Source organism: Polypterus senegalus, chromosome 3 (assembly GCF_016835505.1).
Source record: "Polypterus senegalus isolate Bchr_013 chromosome 3, ASM1683550v1, whole genome shotgun sequence".
NCBI lineage: Eukaryota > Metazoa > Chordata > Cladistia > Polypteriformes > Polypteridae > Polypterus > Polypterus senegalus.
This window is the reverse complement of record NC_053156.1, coordinates 150,887,350-150,903,107: the sequence shown is the minus strand read 5'-3', so window position 1 is coordinate 150,903,107 and position 15,758 is coordinate 150,887,350. Positions and strand designations below refer to the sequence as shown.

The window sequence follows — 15,758 nt, the reverse complement described above, 5'->3', positions numbered from 1 at the left end:
GCTTAAACTGTTTGGGGGAAAGAGGTATACTACCTTTTAAAGTATTACAGGCTATCTCGGACAAAGCATTAATTAAATCGTCAGAAGAGGCGTTGATAAGAATTTTACGGCGGCGACAAGAGCACCGGAGTAAGGCCTTGAGAGGCTTTAAGTTTCTGCTTATTCTGGCCGACATGCTGACGGAATATGTAACTTTGACTCAGAACACCTTCTTTTATCTTTTCACGGTGTACACGACAGGCCAGTCGGGCGGGAACAGACCTGTTCTTAATCGCAGTTCGTCGGGGGTCTGTGCCTTTAAATCCACTAAGAGATACCCGTACGGTAGTTTTGTAGCATCTTCGAAAGCCTCCAAAAGAACTTAACACGCCTCGGGTACATTTGGCGGGCCAAGGTAGTGATCTGCAATTTGTCCCTGGGGTTTTTAAAAAGAGTAATATAATTGGCGTTAAGATTAATCGTTCGGCTTTTCTTTCCTTGAAAGAATAAATTTTGAACCAAGTAAATGATAGACAGATTCCGATGATGAGTATATTTTGTGAATGCTTTTTCTATTTCCTGGCTTTCGCTAGCCGATTCCATCAGATCATCTATAATGACCAAATTTATTTTCTCAGGAGACAGAAGTTCGTCGTCGCATAAAGACTTTGGGAGCCCTTCAATAAATTTTAATTGCTGAAATTTAGCCGACAGCTCGTCATACATTTTCTGCCAACAACTATAAAACCAAATGATATTCTGAAAAGGGTGAGACAACGTGATTCGAATGTTCCAATAATTTTTTCACATAATAGGATTTACCGGAACAAGAAGGTCCAGAGATAATTTTAGTGAAGGGGTGTTGAAGCCGGCGTCAAAATCTCTTTTAGTAGCCATAAGGTCTTGTGTTGTAATCTTTTAGGAGAACCCTCTTGTTATACACCACTCTGAATTTCTTCCTGAGTGGTCTGTTTTCTAAAGTGAAAAGTTTTTTATTTCGATGGATCTGCTTACCGTGAACCAGTAACTCTTGAGTAGGGGCTTCATGAGACATCACAAAATTCTGAACTAGATTGGTTAGTGACTCGAGGTTTATAATTTTACCGGTTTCGTGATTGATGGTGATACCTTTTACCTTCATACATGTTTTGCCTTGTGCCGTTTTAAACCCGTACGTCTTTGGACCGCCTGAAGCAAATTCAGTAATATAATCACCAGGATTTAACTCACTGGTGAGCTCTCCTAAATAGTCACCCAGAGGAGGATTGTACTGACCAGGCTGAAAAGTAAAAATGACCGAGTCGGTATCGTGGTACAACACCCTTTCTCCCAGACTATCCAGTAAATCGTACAACTGTAACCGTGCATAGGCCGTGGTGAAAGCAGCAATGACAACATTAACGCTACCAGGTAGGGTATACTTTTCATCGGTGTACTTCCATTGTATTTGAGCAATCTCATCGCCGATAAATTCAAAATAAGAAACATTATACTGTTTGGAGAAAATGTATTGCAAGAATTCCTCACCGTCCTTGACTAAGCTAGTAGTGAGATGGAGACGTTTTTGCCCAAATTTACCCTAAAGAGAATTTAAAAACAACTTTGAAATCTGTCTCTTGGCTGGATTTACGGCGATGTTATCGCGGTCCAATCGTACACCTTCCTTCTGATAATAATCTAAAATATAACGGTCGCGGGAAGCCTCATCCGTACACCAGGCAGGATAGCCCGAGGCCTCCTGCTTGCCTTTTAGATGAAGCTTGATATAATCTAAGAATAACTCAGAAATACGTTCAGGGTAATGCCAAATCTCGTATACTTTTGAAACTTTATACCCTTTGTCAATGGCCTTTGCTATTTCCACACTGCACCAAGTACCGGTTAAAGCACTCTCATCCTCTGTGTGATGACAGTCCACAATCTGAGCTTCTGTCTCCGCACAGGTGTGACAGAGGATGAATATTAATTTCCCACAAAACCTGAGAGGCAGGACTGGAAAATTGAGACCATGTGGAGGATGGACGGTGGCTTTAATTAATCCAAAATACTGCCTGAGATCCCCAAACTGCCAAAAAATGATAGTGGGGTGACCGACCGGGTACATTTTTGTTTTATTCACAAACGGGTACAAGCTAGTGAAATCATAATAGTGAATCTGTTCGGGCCCCACCGCCTTGTGGTACAATTTTATGGCGTTGGTACGTCCGCCGAACAAAGAGTCCCTGGGTTGTATACGTTGAGGGAAATCACAGTGTTTTAAGAAACTTTGTAGCCTGAGGTCTTGTTTTTTCATACTCTCCCAAGAATGCTCCCAGAGCACGCGCACATCTAGATTAAATTTTGTCCTAAGTATTTCCAATTTTCTCATAAACTTTTGATACATAGCCGCACAAGTCATACCGGTTAAAGGATGGGTACTGTTTAAATCATAACATTCGGGACAGCCATGATAAAAACAACCAGCAAATTCAAAGGCTGTCGGAACACCTTTAACTACGGCATAGCCGTCAAGATAAAAGGAACCCTTCTTTACTTCCCCAAGGTTTAGAGCGTGTTGAATGTTCAATTTTTCTGTTTCACAGAGATACAATAACCATTGAATAGATGCGTTCGAATAGTTTTTCTGACTACTACTGTAATGGTCAGAAGGAATTATGCCTACAGACTTTGGAGACATACAGTTTTGCCTGTACATTGCCATACATAGAGATGCCAGGGTCATGCATTGAAACGGGTCAATGTTGCCAATTTTGATGACCTCGTCTCTGAATTTAATGTACGCTGTTCTAAGAATTTCGACATCATTTTTACAATAAAAAGCCATCTCCTCTTTAAAATTAAAAACACCATGCTTGACCCCGTCGTACCAGGTAAAAAATTCTTCCTTTTCTTTGGTCATCATGCTCTGAACACCGTAGCATTCAGGTTCGGGGTAGGGGCGATATAATTCTGATTTTCAGCCGTATTGAAGAAATGGGGGAAATAACCTTTTGGGCTTCAAACCCCATGGCTTTAGGCATGGCACTCAATTTCATTGTTAAAAAATTCAAAGAATCTATAAAACGTAATTTATAACCATCATCTGTGAAACACATCAGCTTATTTCCTTGAGTAGTAACACTAGGGTTCACACCATTTTGAAGCAGATACTTCATTAAAAAGTACCCATCGTAACCTTTTGAATTGTGAGCTATGAAGGTATAGCCATGATACTTGGGGCGACGGTATCTGGCAAAGAACTGTTGTACACAATCTTCACCCGCCCAGAACCAGGATTTACCCTGTAAGGATTTACAGTATATGTAATTAGGAATGTGCACCCCCGTTTCTTGCCGACTTTCAAAATCATAAAACACGTATTTCTCGCAACGATCCTCAGACTTCAAGGTTTCTATAAAGCACTGATGGCTTTCTGCATCATTTTCAATTTTTGTTTTACAAACACGGCATTCTTTGGGCCGACATTTATGGGGTTTTGAGGCGGCATTCACTGTGTAAGTTTTGTAACACAGGGGACACATTTTTGCAGTGTCACAGGCCGTTTCCATATCGTTGGTCTTGTCGTTAAATTTAGGAATCGTATGCTGAATAAAACAAAATTGGGCCCTTCAGTAACGGTTGCAATCACCACACTTGACAAGTTTTTCAGGGATCGGACGGCAGTCGGGGGAGAAACACAAGTTGAAGTGGCCTTCATAACGAAGGATAAGGATGGAGTGGTAGCTTGTGTAACAGTAATCACACAAGTATTTAACCCCCAGAAACCCCATTAAATTCAAAATACCGTAGTAATGGTTGTCGTGTAAAAACATAAAATAGGTTTTGGGGTTTCTACCTCGGGAGCTTTCAAATTTTAAAATTTATCATTTCTTAGACACCTGTACCAGACAACAATTTTAATACCCAGCAAGTTTTCAAATTTATGCAAATCCGCAAAGGACACTTTTTCATGCTCAGATAATCCAGCCCTGCTCTGAAGGTTATACTCTTCACGCATGCATAACTGAGGGCTTTGCCTGTACCGGTCTTCCATTAGGCTAAGCAGACAAAAGGCAAAACAGAGCTGATTCCCGTAATTAAAAGAAATAATTAAATGCCTCATTTTCTTTCTAACTATTTCATGGTTGAGTAGAGATGATACCTTGCGGGCGCCACAATCTGAGTGACTAGCATCAGAGACTCATCAGCCAACACACTCACATGACTCTGAAGAAGATTCTCTATCTGCTGAAGAAAACCGTCTACATTAATATTAGAGCCAGTCAACTGTATAAAAACGCTGATAGGTAATGAATCGGCACACAATTCTAGCTGTACGACATCTTGCGGATTTAAAGTTCCTGAAAAACTATCCAGAATTCTTTGCAACGTCTCATGAATACTGTTACAAACCTCCTCATAAGACTCTAGTTCATAGGCATCTGCGAAATTTAAGGGGTGTCTTATTTCAGTGTGGTTAAAAGCAGGTCTGTCGATCTGCTGAAAAATGTCCGGACTGTCATTACTAGAGACAGCAGAGGGCCCGGCCATGCCTGAAGTAGACGAGGGTGAAGGTTTAGATACCACAGAACCACCGGACATGACTGGCGCGATTGAAGAGGTTGAAGGGGTAGCTGCAAACGGCTGTGTAATAGGGACTGAGGAAGCAGTGACTGGAAAATAGGGCAAGACTGAAGCAAGGGGAGCTACTGGAACAGAGGGGGTACAGGGGCCTACTAAAGTAGAGGGAGCAGAAGTGGGAGCTACAGGGCCTGAAACAGGGGAGACAGAGATTGCCGAGGCAGAGGAGACAGGGCCTGAAGATACAGTGACTGGAACAGAGGTTGCTGATACAGAAACAGAGGTGACAGAGGGGCATACTGAAGTGGGAGTTACAGGGACTGGAACAGAGGAGACAGTGATGGGGACAGAGTGGGCACAGGGGCCTACTGAAGTAGAGGGTGCAGAAGTGGGAGCTACAGGGCCTGAAACAGAGGAGACAGAGATTGCCGAGGCAGAGGAGACAGGGACTGGGACAGAGGGGGATACTAAAGTAGACGGCTTGGCCCCAGAGGGGCTAGCTGAAATAAACGAGACTGAAGCAGAGTGCCCCGAAGGGGGCATGACTGGAGCAGAGGCCCAGAAGTGGAAGCTACAGGGACAGAAACAGATGTAGCCAAGGGAGTAACCGAGACTGATGTGGCCATACTGTGAGAGGGGGCAGCATTTACAGAACCCGACATGTTTGTTAAACCATGACCCGTTTGAGCATTCACATTTTCGTTCAAAGACCGCTGAACCCTTTCTAACAAGTTATTTAATGTCTGCATTTCATCTGGGGTGGCTACTGGACATAGGGCTTCTAAAAGGCTGTCAAGCTGGTCAAAGTCGATGGGAGTGGTAACAGGTGAAGGAGCTCTCATGGTCGCTATTATATTATTCATTTGGAACAGGTTTTGATTTTGCCAATTAATATATTCCTTCATTAAAATATCGGGGTGGTGGAGTAGGCATTTTTGGGGGCCGAATAGAAAAGCAGAGCTCATCTGCCATGTCATGCAATAAACCAGCATTTTGAGCACCGCTCCCAGCGTTCAAGTCCTCACTTGCACGCCTTTTGCCAGACATTATTTGGGGAACAAGTTTTCTAAAATTGCATACAATAAAATAACCTTTTCACATATATATCCGGAGACAGGGGTGAAAGGTCCGGTAATGCACTTTGAAAAATCAACAGCACTCGTTCGATTTCAGCCTTCAGCTCAGCAGCCTTAGCAGCGGGATCCAATCTTTCAGGTTCACCGATTATTTGGGTGAGAAGTCCGGGTGATGATGCAAACGGCAGTGAACCCCCGAGTATCTGAGTCAGTAAGCCAGGAGAGGCTGGTTCTGAAAAAACAAGCAAGACTAAGTTTTCTTCAAAAATAAACATTTGTTGCGCACTCGCACAAATAGTTCATCTTACCGGGCTGCGTGAATGAGATGTTCAATAGTAGACTGTCCGAGAGCCTTTGCGCCGATTCTAGATGCTGACTGGAAACTTTGGAAGAAAACATGCTCTTTGGGGGCATCGAGTATTCTGCTAAAAAGTACATATTTAACCCCAATGCCTTATTTTCTATCCCCACCCCCACACACACACACACACACACACACGAGCCCTGAGTGGAAAGTGATACTTACTTTCTGGGGACTCTTTGGCTGAGGCAGGATTTTTATTCTCAAAAAGACAATCTGTTTCAGCTATTAAATCCTCCAATTGCGAACTAGTCAGATTTAAAGAATCAAACAGTTCACCCTCCGATTCTAAAATATAAAAGACTAGGGGCCTCATGTATAATGCCGTGCGTAGAACTCGCACTATAACATGGCGTAAGCACAAAAGCCGAAATGTGCTTACGCACAGAAAAATCCAGATGCAGGAATCTGTGCGTACTCCAACTTCCACGTTCTTCCGCTACATAAATCCCGATCAGCGTGAAAACTAACGCTCATGCACGCGCATTTTGTAACGCCCCAAATCCTCCCAGAATAACGCCTATTTGAATATGCAAATCAATATAAATCGCCCTTAAGCGCAGCCTTCTGTGAAAAGACAATGGGAAAAGCACGGGGAAAATATAAGAATTTCAGCGAATACCAAGTGGAGGCAAAGGAAAAACATACTATTTGTTCAAATAAACCGTGGTATAATCAACAAAAGGAAGTTGATCGAGTGGCATAGCGTGTTGGAGAAACATGAAAGCTCACATTCACAAAATCGCACAGTGTCGGAAATAAAAAAGAAGTCACATATCAAAGTTGCCGTGAAAAGAAGAGTTGTAAGCCCACTGTCTGTCATATGAAAGCTTATTAAGGTACAGAGAAAAAAGGCACACGGTGGGGAAAAAGCACGAAATGTCAACTTTAATCTCGAATTTTCCACTTTAATCACGTAGTTTATTTTGTCATTTAGTAGAACATTATAAACTTCATCTTAAAATCATTTAATTAACCAGTTTCTCAAAATTACATCGTACTTAAAGTAGCACGTTAAATGTTTGTAAATTGTTTTGTATTTGATCTTCTACTCGTATGTGATCTATGTGTGTGAATCACTACTTGCTTCTTAAACTGGCTCTCTTCCTCCAAATGGACACAGAGTCCATTACATTTCGTGATATTACAGCTCTCTGAATAACTAAAATACTGAAATGTATACGTGATGTCATTTTCATGATGATAGGAGCTAAAGCACATTATTAAACATGTGTTTCATGAGCCTCGTGCTCATGACAAGCATTTATCTTTTGTCGAAATTTGTCGCTGCGTTTTTAGCTGTGTTATTTTCTCTTTCTGTTTTATATTCAATATATATTGGCGTGGCCGCCCCAAGAGTCCTTGCTTTTCTTTCCCCAAGTAACCGATCTCCATACAATCAGCTCTGTAATAGACGTTAAGCCATCTGTAAGCTTAGCGCCAATTCTTCAAAACGTTTAAAGAACATTGAAATATCTTCGTAGTACATGTTTAATTATTCTATCCTTCACGACACTCCCAGTGAAGAATATAGATTATTTAAATGAAGTTAAAGTTTTATGTGTATAATTTAACAAACATATTTTGCTGCATTTCACCTTAAAAATGATATCGTCATCATATGTAAATACGCGCTTTATAAAGTGGCTCAGGTTGTGAGATATTATAACTGTAGTGCAAGTTTACAGTGGGGTGATTGTACTTATAAGTACAAACCGTTCTACAAGGAGCAATTGATTGAGTGCATTTAAAGTTCTTGGGATTAAACTGTTTCTAAACCGCGAGGTCTGTACAGGAAAGGCTTTAAAACATTTTGCAGTGGCTGAGGTAGCGTGTCCTTAAAGCTGTATACCGATAATTCTCTTTCCGATCAGCTGCTGCTGTGATTCACACTCAGATACAGTGATATAAATACTCCGAGTCGTGCAGTGAGAGGAATATGGAAAAAGATGAACCGCTGTGGCAACTCCTAACGGGAGCAGCTGAAAGAAGAAGAAGAAGAAGAAGAAGAAGTGAGAGTAACAACGCTAAAGCAGTTCTGGTATTTGGAATACTATAAATGTTCCCTGGACCATTATATTGTAACGAGTTAATTACAATCAGATGCATTACACTAATAAACAATATGCGGTTAGTTTCTGTGTATTTATAAAGCCGCGTCATGAAAATAATGAGTAATAACACAAGAACAGTACCATTGCTTTGACGCTGGGTGCCGCCAGTTTGCAAAACTGAGCGGAGAACTTGCGTACGACAAGACATGAGGTACCGTGGAAAAGTGCGTGGCTTTACGCCAAGTGTAGGTTTTATACATCGCGATTTGAACGTGGAAAAGTTCTTATGCAACATTTCTGTGCGTACGCACCGTTTATACATGAGGCCCTAGGTTTGTACTTATTTAAAGACCATTGCATTAAAAAGTAATCAGCCAGAACATTCTTATAAGGTTGTGCATTTCCAATAAAAGTAATTAGTATGAGACGTACATTAACATTAAAAAGTAATACGTTTGTACATACTTAAAGACGTTAAAAGTTTTAAACCGGCGCGGTCTTATAAACAACATTTGATTTATAAAGGTTAGTCTGTATAACTACTATAATTAGCATGAAATGTACATTACCATTAAAATAATAAGTATGTACATACTTAAAGACGTTAAAAGTTTTAAATCGGCGCGGTCTTATAAACAACATTTCGATTTAAAAGTACAGCCGAAAGAAGATCTGACTCACTTTTTGAACAGCCAACCGGCCAGAAACTACAGCCTTCTGAAATAAATAATTAAAAAATTAAAATAAAAAATAATTAATTAAATTAAATAATTAATTTATAAACTCTGGGCGTTACGACTAGATACAGTTTTTTCATTTAAAAGCAGAAAACATACCTCCGAGTGAGAGGCTGCTTTGAGATTGCTCTTCGTCGCTGGAACTATCTGATTTGAAAGCGGATATAAAACAATATCATTTCAACAGTTTGATGAGACGAGCGTTAATGGCATATATTTCGATAATCTACACTTACCCTCAACCACAAAAGTATTTTTCGCCATGTCAGCCATTGCGGAAGAAAAAGCGAAAACGCCTACCTTATGGAAAGCTCTTGGAGACACTCGTAATGTTTGAATAGTTATTGTAGTAACACCCGCGAAGCAGAACACTTTATGCAGCACCTAGGGACCCGTAACGCCTTGGAAGGGCGGAGCGAAAAGTGCGGGACGTTTGTGAGAAAGCTCACAGGTTCAGAGTTGTTGATGTTCCGCCTCTAAGGGGCGGTGACCCTTTCTAGCGGCAAAGAAGACTCATTCAAACACACACCGCTGTAAGGTTCAAATCTGAGCTGTAAGGTTCAAATCGGGGTTTGTACTCGGCATATAGAACGCGAGACCCTTTTTAATAACTTTTCTTGCGAGTTTGTAAAGATAATTGTGAATATAAGAGAGTCGTTAGTGGAAAATATTTCATTTAATAACTTTGTTCTTAAGACCATAGGAATGTAAAAAGTGTTGTGATTAAGTTCGCAGAGCCAGTGCTGAAAAGCTTGTTAAGAATTTTAGTAAAAAATCAGAAGGAGTGTATATATTCTTAATCGCTTTGATTCGAGGTGAGAATAAGTATTTTACTTTATGATCTAAAAAAAAAAATAGAACACGTTTAAATTAGATTAAGACTTTTGTTAATTGATAACATGAAAGGCGCCTACTCCCTGTGGGGACATAATTGCTGTAACGTCTGGCTGATCCCTAAAACAGCAGGTAAGCATTTTAGATTATTATTATGTAATCAGAAAGGCACTGGCTTGTCACAGCCTGGTAATTAAATTAAGAGACAGGCCATGATCGATCATATTTGGTGCATTCCAATGGGTGAGGTAATTGAAAAACAAGTCTTTTAGCTGCGAAGTAATTGAAAAACATGTCTTTTAGTTTCGAACCGGTGAAATTTACAAAGAGGCTATGTATTTTCTTGCTTTTGATTCTAATGCAACTTATAACATTTTTAGAAAATTGTATATTTATTTTCTTACTATTAGTTTATAACTTAGAGGGGTGAGTGAAAATTGTTTTTAGTTATGGCGGTGTCGTGATCTTACAACTTAGTCTGGTTTGAGGGGGTGAATATTTCAGTTATAGCTGTGCAGGAAAGATAAGTGCTTATCAAATAAAGACGCTTGTCGTGAACTTATAACTTAGAGGGGGAGTGGAAATCGTTTTTAGTTATGGCTGAGCCGTGATCTTAGTTTGGTTTGAGGTGGCTGGGGGTGAACATCATTTTAGTTATGGCTGTGTAGGAAAGATACGTGCTTATCAAATAAAGACGCTTGTCGTGAGCTTATAACTTAGAGCAGAGCGTCCATATCATTTTTAGGGTAGGGTTTTTAGTGGTGCGTGTTTTTCTTTGTCCTGACTACGTTGTGGTTGTCAGCTTGTTGAAGTAAGAAGGAAAGTGAATAAAAACCATTGATTAGTTCTTTTATTTGATAATTTACTACCACTTGCCCATCTGGGAAGGGATATTACAGTATATTTATTTTCTTACTATTAATTTATAACTTAGAGCGGTTGTGTGAATATTTTATAGCGTTTTTATGTAGTCGTACATAATGGCTTTGCACGCAGGATAAGTGTATATTTAATTTTATAATATTAGTTTTGAATCTAATGTGGCCATGAGTTTATATCTTAGCGCGGGTCTATGGATATTTTCAGAAAGTTTACACATTCAAGACATGACATGACACGGCAAGACATGTGTATATTTAATTAATTAATATTAATTTTGAATCTAATGTTTATAAAATGAGGCCGTGAGTTTATAAGCGCGGGGGTGTGAATATTTTCAGAAAGTTACACATAGGCATAGCTATGACTGCAAGATAAGTGTATATTTTATTTCACAATATTAATTTTGAACCTAGTGTTTATAAAATAAACCCACGTGTCCTAAGTTTATAGCTTATAAATTATATTTTTATATTTTCATATTTACATAAGTTATATTTTTATATTTTCATATTTTTATATTTCCATATTTTTATATTTTCATAAATCATATTTTTATATATTTCATATTTCATATTTTCATATATCATATTTTGGGGTGGGGCTTAAAGTCATCAATCAAATTCACACCTCTTTTGACACTTGCTGTCTATATGTACTACAACCAGAGTGCTAATGTACTAATGTCTTATCTCTTCCCTCTGCAGAACAGGACTGATGGCCATTCCACATCTGGCATCACTTTTATTGTCTGCCCTCCTGCACCCATCTCTTCCTGTGTAGAATCCATATCACCAGCTGTTTGGCCATGTTTGAGTCAGTTCACTATTAGAATCTCATCTAAAAAGATGTTTACTTTATCTTTGGAAAAAGATTAAATCCTTTTTGATTTAGTTTCATTATGTGGGGTCAATGTCCCAAACCTTTTTCTGTGTCTGTTCTTGCTTTACAGTGGTGCAGTTGGAAGGACTGCTAATTGATCATGCCACAGCAGCAGGACATTGCAACTATGATAGTGACCATGGAGGCCAAGCTGCAGGCCCTAATGGTCCAGGTAGGAGAACAGCAGAATCAGCTTGCTGAGGTGTGTTGCTATCCAGCAGGACCAGTCATAACTTCATTGTTACCACTACAATCGAACAATGACACTAAGACATATTGTTTAGCTTTTGAAAGTACAGCGGTCTATCATCATTGGGAGCTTAAAGAGTGGGTGCATATACTAGTGCCATTCTTAAAGGGAAAGGCACAATGGGCTTATTAAGATCTCAATAAGCAACCACTACGGATTACGATCACTTAAAAACCAAGATTTTACAGAGGTATGGCATAACGAAACTTACCTGGTTTGTTCTCTGGACACCTGAGCTGCTTGTGGCCTCGCCTACAATGTGGACTGGTTGGATATTCACCTGGTTTACATTTGTTTGGTGTCTCCTTTTGCTCGCTATCCAAACTGCGATGGGCAAGCTCCAGTACTCTGCTGCTGAGATTCTTTGACTGTGTCTCCACCAGCCTCTGCCTCCGCTGTCTGTGCTGCATTTTGACCCAGATGTCATATTTCTCCCTCGCCGGAAATACATCCATCATGGGTCCCACTGCAGATTCTGAATGGACACCTCCAAAGGAATTAGCTCCTTCTGGTCTAACTCTCAGCACCCTCCACGTAACACAGATAGGAATGCTGACCACAGCGTGTTGGACAGCCTAGCTCGGTTGGCTACCACCGCTGCCAAATGCAACAGTACCATTGTCAATTTTGGTCTACTGAATATACATATATACATATGGACAATATCAATATCCCTCCCACTAGAGACTTTTTATCTTGCCTTGAGAGTTTTGGATACTGATGTTCCCACCCACTGTAAAGGACATATCTTGGACTTGATCTGCTGCTCTGGTGTTGTCCCTCGAACTTCGGCTTCTGAAAGCCAAGGACAGGCAACTTGAAAGATTATATAAAAAAACTGGACTGTTTGTTCACAAAGAGATGCAAAAAAAGCATGTACTTTATTATAATGACTGTATAGCTCAGACCAAATCCAACTATTACACTCAGTTAATTTCTTGTAATAAAGGTAACACCAAGTCATTGATTTCATTACTTAATAATATTACACAACCTACAGACTCTTTACCATCTCACCTTTACTCGACTGCTTTTTGTAATTTTCTTATGTCCTTTTTTAATGAGAAAATCCAGAGGATACATCAGCACCTCGGGTCCAGATTCTCTCTGTATTTCCTTTGAACTACACTCACCTATTCACTCATTTTCCTCTTTCCAGCTTCCCACTTCCTCAGAAATCTCAGATCTCATCTGCAAGTCCAAGCTACTACTTGTCATCTGGACCCCCTCCCTACAGTTTTGGTTAAAGCCTGCCTCCCATCTCTGGTCCTTCTAATTTATGCTATAATGCACTCTTCTCTCATTACTGGTCATGTTCCTTCAACTTTTAAAACTGCTGCAATAACCCCAATACTGAAAAAACCTGGTGCAGATCCTAATAACTTCAATAATTTTCACCCTATTTCTAATTTGCCCTTTATCTCCAAAATTCTAGTAGCTATCCAATTTCACTCCCTTTTATCTCATAATAATCTGTATGAAAAGTTCCAGTCTGGTTTTCGCCCCCTTCACAGTACAGAAACAGCACTTGTTAAAATTACCAACAACCTTCTTATGGCTGCTGACTCTGGTTTAATTACTGTTCTCATCCTCCTTGATATGAGTGTGGCCTTTGATACTATTTGTCATACCACTCTCCTTAATAGATTATCTTTGATTGGAATTACCCACACTCCACTGGATTGGTTCAGATCCTACCTCTCAGGCCCCACTCAGTTCATTCAGCTTAAAACTTTCACATCCCAACCCATCGCTGTTACTTCAGGTGTGCCCCAGGGATTTTTATTATTTACCTTCTTCCAATTAGCAATATCTTTCGTAAATATAACATTAATTTTCACTGTTATGCTGATGACACCCAGTTCTACCTTGCTAGTAAACCCACCTCTTCTTTTCCACCATTTTCACTTATTGACTGCATTGCTGAAATTAAATCCTGGTTTTCCTCAAATTTTCTTAAATTAAACAGTGACAAAACTGAGATTTTCCTCATTGGTACAAGATCATCATTATCCAAAGCCGATAATCTTTCACTTACTATTGATAACATCTTTGTTTCCCCATCACCTCAGGTCAAGAGTCTGGTTGTCATCCTTGACAGTACTCTATCTTTCCAATCTCACATTAATAACACCACCCGGTCTGCTTACTTCCATCTATGTAATATTAATCGCATTCGCCCCTCCCTCACTTCCCATACCACTGCCATTATTGTTCACAGTCCTGTTACTTCTCGTGTGGAATATTGCAATTCACTCCTCTTTGGTCTCTCTAATAAATCTCTCCATAAGCTTCAGCTAGTCCAGAATTCTGCTGCTCGCATCATTACTCAAACTCCATCTATTCACCATATTACTCTGGTCTTGCAACAGCTTCATTGGCTCACAAATAAGTTCCAAAATGAGTTTAATTTCTGCTGTTAACATTTAAGGCTATTCATAACTTCATCCCTCCATATCAGTCCAACCTTCTTCATGTTGCCATTCCCTCCCATAACCTTAGATCCTCTTCCTCCATCCATCTGATCGTCCCTCTCGCCCGTCTAACCACCATGAGGAGCAGAGCATTAAGCCATTCTGCTTCCAAGCTCTGGAATTCACTACCTACTGAGGTTAGATACTGTGAGGGCCAGCCGACATTTCAGTCCGGACAGGACGTCCCTCAACTAGGAAAAACAGCCTCTAAAGGACACTACATCCCCCGGAATGCTAGATGGCAGCTCCCCTGGATAGAAATGGCTCCTTGAATTCCCGCAGGGCAGCATGGGACATGGAGTCCGTCTCTTCAGCCCTGTTGGGTACCGTGGGTGCCGCCTGGGGGAGCTCACCAAGAACCTGGGGACTTTTATGATTACGCCACCCCGGAAGTACTTCAGGGTCACGAGGACGGAAGTCCACAGTACTTCCAGGGCACAGGAGCAAGGAAGATGTGGAGTTGACCCAGAGAAGAAATGCTTCTGGGTCATGGACTATAAAAGAACTTTGGGAACTCCCAGACGACAAGCTGGAGTTGGGAGGAAGTGTGACAGAGCTGCTGGGAGGAGTGGAGGATTGATTGTTTATTGAATTATTGTATGGTAGTAGTGTGGATTAGTGGTGCTTGGTGCACATTATTATTAGAATAAATAATAATTATTGGACTTTTACCTGGTGTTTGGCGTGGTACCTGAGGGTTCAAGGGAGCAATAGCGCCCCCTACTGTCACAACACATCAAATCATTTTCAACCTTCAAATGTAAACTTAAAACCCATCTGTTTAAAATGGCTTTTCTCTATGATTACAGTGGCTTTGTTTGGTTTTAATTTTTATATTTTCTGTATTTTGTGATGTTTTAAGTTGATTATAATGTGTTTTTTTAATTTATTGTTTGTTCGATGTCCTTGAGTTCTTAGAAAGGCACCTTGTATAAATAAAATGTATTATTATTATTATTATTATTATTATATCCCTAGAATAGCAGGCGAGGCTCTGTAAGGAGTGGAGATTCAACCCATAGCAAGCATTTAACATTTGGGGGAAAGTAAATGGCTGGCTAAGACTAATGTCAACAACTCCAAAAAGATCACTGCACAGGTCACTGGTGACATCCTGGTCAACACCCTCCCCGACTTCCTCACCCAGCCCATCAGGAGGCAAGAACACAAAAATAGGTTTGGACATTACGTGTCTCCAAACCTGAGCCAATCAGTTATGACATGGACCCCATGTCCAAAAGCTAAGGAGTAGCACATGCCTCTACTCCGCTGTTTCAGGTTCTTGGAGGCTGTGCATATCTATATATATATATAATTCACTAAGGGCATGCAAGACAGTGAGTGCAAGACAGTGAGTGCAAGCAAGACAGAGAGCCACGCCCGCCAACTCTAAGACCAAGATATACGCTCGACAGATACCCGCCAACTCTAACTAAGGGCAAGCAAGACAAAGAGCGCACGCAAGACAGAGAGCCCCGCCCACTAAGTCTAAGACCATGGGATACGCACGACAAAGCCCCGCCCGCCATCTCTAATCCTACTTCCGCGTCCACCGTCGCTCTCGAACAAACAGCAATAATTAGCAAACAAAGATAACTGGCAGTAACAGTGCAAAATTCACAATTGGTATGCCAGTTTGAAAAGATAAGTTTTGAGGGTAGTTTTAAAATGT

General features: G+C 40.4%; 1 long non-coding RNA gene across 1 annotated transcript; it reads right to left on the bottom strand.

Moving 5' to 3' along the window:
• Window positions 1–6,028: 6,028 nt before the first annotated feature.
• On the bottom strand, window positions 6,029–8,916 carry LOC120526825. The gene is made up of 4 exons (XR_005633177.1): window positions 8,867–8,916; window positions 8,712–8,747; window positions 6,142–6,264; window positions 6,029–6,040 (listed from the first exon to the last, which is right to left on the bottom strand). It is a non-coding gene; the product is annotated as an uncharacterized LOC120526825 (long non-coding RNA).
• Between the last annotated feature and the right edge of the window lie 6,842 nt (window positions 8,917–15,758).